The sequence below is a fragment of the Mus pahari genome, chromosome 12, assembly GCF_900095145.1.
Source record: "Mus pahari chromosome 12, PAHARI_EIJ_v1.1, whole genome shotgun sequence".
Taxonomy (NCBI): domain Eukaryota; kingdom Metazoa; phylum Chordata; class Mammalia; order Rodentia; family Muridae; genus Mus; species Mus pahari.
Genome location: NC_034601.1, coordinates 36,974,801 through 36,980,384, shown reverse-complemented (window position 1 = coordinate 36,980,384; position 5,584 = coordinate 36,974,801). Strand labels below are relative to the sequence as shown.

The following is a 5,584-nucleotide window of genomic DNA, read 5'->3' as shown; positions in this document are numbered from 1 at the left end:
CTCTCTCTCTCTCTCTCTCTCTCTCTCTCTCTCTCTCTCTCTCTCTCCCCCCTTTGAATGGACCTATCAAAAGTGTAATTGACTTGAGATGAAGTAAAAACCTTATCTGATAATGTATTTTTGCCATGACACTTTACGTATATCCTACTAAAGTGAGGTAAGACAGTATGGGAGACATGATCTCCTTGATCTACTGAGGTTTTTTTGCCCATGTAAAGTTTGAGAAAAGACTTCCCCAGGTCAAGGGGGTTGGCTCAGTCAGTAAAGCCCTTATCTTGTAAGCACAAGCCTCCGACTTTGATTCCAAGATCCCATGTAAAAGTGCTACACATCATCGCATGAGCCTGTAATCCTAGGGGTGGGGAGGTGGAGACAGGAGGATTCCCTGAGGATTGCTAGTCAGGAAATTTAGCCTAACTGATGAGTTAAGGAAATCTGATGCCATTCTAGAAAGTTATACTTGAAGGCCCTCATGCACATATTCACCACCACCACACCACACCACACCACACCACACCACACCACACCACACCACACCTACACCACACCACACCACACCACACCACACAGATAAGAGAGAGACACAAAGCCAGTGAGAGGTAGACAGGAAGAGAACTTTTTCATCTAAAGGTTAGTTTCCAGGAAATGATAACTTAGCTGGGAAAAATAGATAAATTGTATGGAAAAAATAAGCCCAAGCACCGCTCAGGTCACTCAGATTTTGTGGAGGAAAAGCTAACTAATAAACTAATAAATAACTAATAAAATAAATTAATTAATAAAATAAAATAAAAATAAATAATAAAATAAACTTTACAATACACAATTCACTTAAATATCTGAACTATGTTATTTATGTTTGTTTTTTGTTCTCTTATAGTTTTGGGAATCAGTTTTAAAGTTCTTTGTCTATAGAAACTCTGGTTCTGAGTTAGAATTATGTAGGACAATGTCAGGCCAGTCTGCAATTGCAGTTTCTTTCCATCTCATTTTACCATTAGTATGGATTATTATTATTTTTTTGCAATTTTCAGAGAGAAAAGAGTAAGAAGGCATTTGGATAATTCTGTCAAACCATATGTAAACAATAGTCTGGGGCATTATTGTTGGTACCCTTTTGGTTTAGACTTAGCTGCTCATTTTCTTAGAAGCACAAAATGAAAAGATGCTATGTTGAAAAGCTAAACAGAAGAAACACAAAAACAAAACCCTGAGCTGAAAGTAGGTGTCCTGGAACATAGTTTTGGTGTGGTTTACGGCCCCTCTCATTGCACAGACTTATGGGTAGTCTACCTATTTCCTGAGCCTTGACTTATCATTTATACAAGAAGGGAACTGTACTTTAAAATGATATAGCAAACCTCCCAGCCTAATCCATAAAACTGAGCTGTCAATATCTTTATAGCACATGCACATTACACTTTTAACAATGCTTGCCTTTAAATTTCTAGCTTTCTAGATAATTCACTTGTCTACACCATAGGTTAGGAGCCAGAGCTAGTGGTCAGTTGTAGAAAATCTGAAATCTGAAGTTTGAGCCTAGATTTAGAATCATCCACATGAGTTTAAGTTCTTTCCTCCTTCCTTATCTTTTTAAAGAAGGAGACAGCTTAAAATGATCAGCAAGCTTCCATTGAAAAGTCTTTCTATCTATGATTGGCTACCTAGGTCATTAAAGCCCATCCGTTCAAAGGATAATGCATGAATTGGATGTATTTGTGCGGATGGTAGAATTATTGGTAGAGGGATAGAGCATAAAATAGAGAAGGTTTTAAGCTTAGATTTAAATTTGATATATGAGAGCTCAAATTGGAGCTTGTACCCTCCTTGTTCTCTCTTATTAGAGACTTTAGTACTTTGCCCAGAGTCACAGTGCTTCAATTCCCTCATCAATAAAGTCCTGGAGCTAGCAGCAGGGAGGCCCATTTTGGAAGCTGATGAAGGAATTTAGAAAGATTCTGCACCAGGTTTATGATAAAGAGATGGGAAGGAGAGGATGGATTTCAAATATACAGAGCTTTAGAAATGACTACCTAGCAATGGATTAGATGTAAAGGGGAAGGGAGGAAGGATAAAGGGATAATACCCAAGTTTTTTGTTTGGGCATCAAGAGATGCGATCCACCAAAATAAAGTATTCAAAAGGTGGAATACGGCTCAGTGAGCTGAGTTGGATGAAAATGTCTGAGGACCTGAGTTCAGATCACCAGCAACCATGTGAAACCCTAAGCATGTGGTGCATGTCTGCAATGCTAAGATTGGGCGAGGCCTGATAGATTACTGGCCAGGCAGCCCAGCCAATTGGTGGACTCCACTTTCAGTGAGAAATCCCGTCTTAAAACAAAGACAAAAACCAAAACCAAACAAACCATGAAGGTACAGAACAGTAGAGGAAGACACCTGAAGTTCATCTCTCTTCTTCAAACATATGCACACACATGTGGGCCTATATACACATGTGTACATATGTGGATACATGCACGCACATGAACACATGACATGTATCACACATACACATACACACACAGAGTAAATCAATAACTCAGTCCAATTAATTCTGTATCTTCACGTATTTTCCATATTTTTCCTGCTCTTCAGACACCCATGCCATCACAGTTGGAAGCTCAGTGGTCCACTGATGTTGGTAGGAAAGACAATGTTATTTCTGATTCAATAGTTTGTTGAATTATTCAATATGGAAAATTAATCTCAAGACACATTTGTTTCTGGAGCAACATACATATAATTGACAAATCTTTAGTGAAGACTGATGTTTCATTACTCTGTCATTTACCCAGTCAAGAAAAACACAGACCCTTACATCCCACCATCGCCACTACCGCTACCATCATCACCATAACCACTACCACCATCACCGCTACTGCCACCACCACCACCACTACTACCATGGCCTCCACCACCATCACCATCACCACCATGTTACTCCGAGCTATCACCTATTGACACAGTATAGTTGTGGTGCATCCCCTCAAAGCCATCCGGCATAGTATTAGGATCACAAGTCCCAGATGCATAATTTTGCAGAACATTCCTTGCTCTGACTGTTGAAGTTCATATTATTTAACATACCTATTACTTGATGTCTATTACTTGGGGGATAATGATTTCTTTCTTTTTTTTTTTTTTCTGACTAAAAGAAATGGGAACACATTGATCCTGCTTGTCTCACCGCTTCTCTTTGACCTGTTTGGTGTTTGTCTGTTTTTGTTTTGGAGATACTGTCTCACTCTGCTGTTCCAAGTTCTTTGGACTTCAGACTCTTCTGTTTTAAAAGAACAGTTCTTTGTGCTTTGGGGATTTAGATTTTGGCCAAGGAGCAGGGGGGTCTTCTTGTTCTCAAAGCTGGATCTAGAACTCATAAAGGCAGACATTCTTGACTAAGGTGCCTGGGGTGTGTGTGGCTACAAGGTACTACTTGGTACTTCTTCTATTTTGACCTCTACCATGGAAGCATTTAGCCTTTCGACCTCTTCCTTACTTCTGAATTTGTTTCACACTCAAGCAGGTAAGCAGCAAAAGGTCCCTTAAGTTGTTAGAGGCCCCAGCACGCTGGAAGCTATCTAGAAACGAGGGGTAAGCACATTACATTCAGAAAAAGGATGACTATGACTCTGCTCAACCACCAAGCCCAACCACTTGCTCTTTTTCATTTAGAACCAGCAAGTTCCTTTCATCAAAGTCAATTCACAGCCACTAATAAGGAACACAAAAGCTCGTTGTTCCTCTTATTTCTCAAATGACATCATGGTCCAGGTCTTCTTCCAGGGCTTTTGTGAATGAACATTCCAAAGTACATTTGGAATGAATTCTGTGTAGCTAGGGCTAAGAAAGAGTCTTCTGAATTATGCTGTAGCAAGCCTTGTAGAGTTAAAATAGTAGGTGTGCCTGTTCAAAATATGGTTATAATAAAAAATGTGGTTCTTACAAATGCTGCACAGAGAAATTCATTGTCATTCTTTACATGATGTTGGAAGAGAGCTTACATGCAATTGTCAAATGATTCCTCCATTTTTTTTTAACTTCAAAATTCCAGGTCCTGAAAACATTAATCAGAGCTTTCTTATTCTTACATCACTGATAACAAAATTCTTTCCATCAGAATGATGATAATAAGGATAAGAGTGGCTTAGGCAAAAGCTCACATTCATTTAATCTTCCTAATATTGGGAAAGATAGCAAAAAATCATAAAATTTGAATAAAGGATATGATTTACAACACTACAGACACCTATTAGTACTGTTTCAGATGTTAGACATCCTTATCTGTCCCAATGACAGCTCTAAGAGCAATGCATTAGTAGTGTTATTTGGAGAACAAGAAGGGAAATTTGCAGAGGGTTAGTAACTTGTTCAAATACATCTGAACAGTGTTTGCTGAAGAATGGATTTAGATCCATGATGATCATATTCTGAACCTCTCTGAGCTGCTTTGTTTGTTTGAATACGTTCTTTCATTTTATTTTTAAGATTTTTTTTATTTTATGTGTATGACGTTCTTGCTCACATATACATCTGTGCACCACTTGCACAAAGCCCAGTACCCTTAGAGTTCAGGGAGGTCAGAATAGGGCTCAGACCCACTGGAACTGGAGTTATGATGGCTGTAAGTTTCTATGGCTATGTGAATACTAGGAACCAAACCAGGATTCTATATAAGAACAATAAGTGCCCTTAGCCACTGAGCCATCTCTTCAGCCCCAAGAATAAACTCTTAATATGGAAATAAAATATAATTTAAGGGAGCTTGAAAATTAAGTGTTGCAGATTTCTGTAAATGTTTACAGAACGCTGAAAAATGGCAGAACACATAGTGACATAGTTGGTATATTTCTAAATTAGGAATCTGAAGATTCAGGCCTTTCTTTCTCCTGTGCCTCTACCGTGGGCATAGATACCTGTCTCAGCTTCTTGTCCATGAATACAGACAATGACACCCACGAATCTCGCATACAGATGTAAGGCAAATATTGTATGAAATCAGATGTAAAGAACACTTTCAGCATCTAAAGTAGCTACACCAATTGCTTTTGCCACTACTGCTCTCCTGGGTATGGGTGGAGAGAATTACCATTCCTAAGTTCTTTGACTTTGGGTCAGAGAATGTTTACATTCTGTGAATACAAGAGAGTAGGGGTGGAGAGAGTGTGACACTAGAGACACAGCTTGGGGTTAGGGAGGTGGTGGAATATACGGAAGGGTCTGGGAGAGGAGACTAGCTATGATTAACTATATTCTATGAAATTCTCAAAGTATAAGTGAAAATGTTATTTGGAAAATGTAAGGCCAGCCTTCTCTTGGCCATTGTAGGTAACCCCACACATGTGTATACTCAACAGGTGGTGCATGTTGTTCAGTAACCTCTGCTTTTTCTAAACTACCACACATGTAAGAGCTTAGGAAATACCCATGTCACCAGGCCCCTACCATTTGTATAGGGTGAGCCATTTAGTTCTAGATGCAGAGTTGGGTGAAAGGGGAATAAGGAGAGGAAATATTAAAGGTCATCAATGTGTGTGTGTGTGTGTGTGAGAGAGAGAGAGAGAGAGAGAGAGAGAGAGAGAGAG

At 39.2% G+C, this 5,584-nt stretch overlaps 1 protein-coding gene across 4 annotated transcripts in view; it reads right to left on the bottom strand.

The window, feature by feature from the left end:
• Lsamp (limbic system associated membrane protein) overlaps window positions 1-5,584 on the bottom strand; it is a 2,126,592-nt gene that overhangs the window by 34,229 nt on the left and 2,086,779 nt on the right. The window lies entirely within an intron of this gene.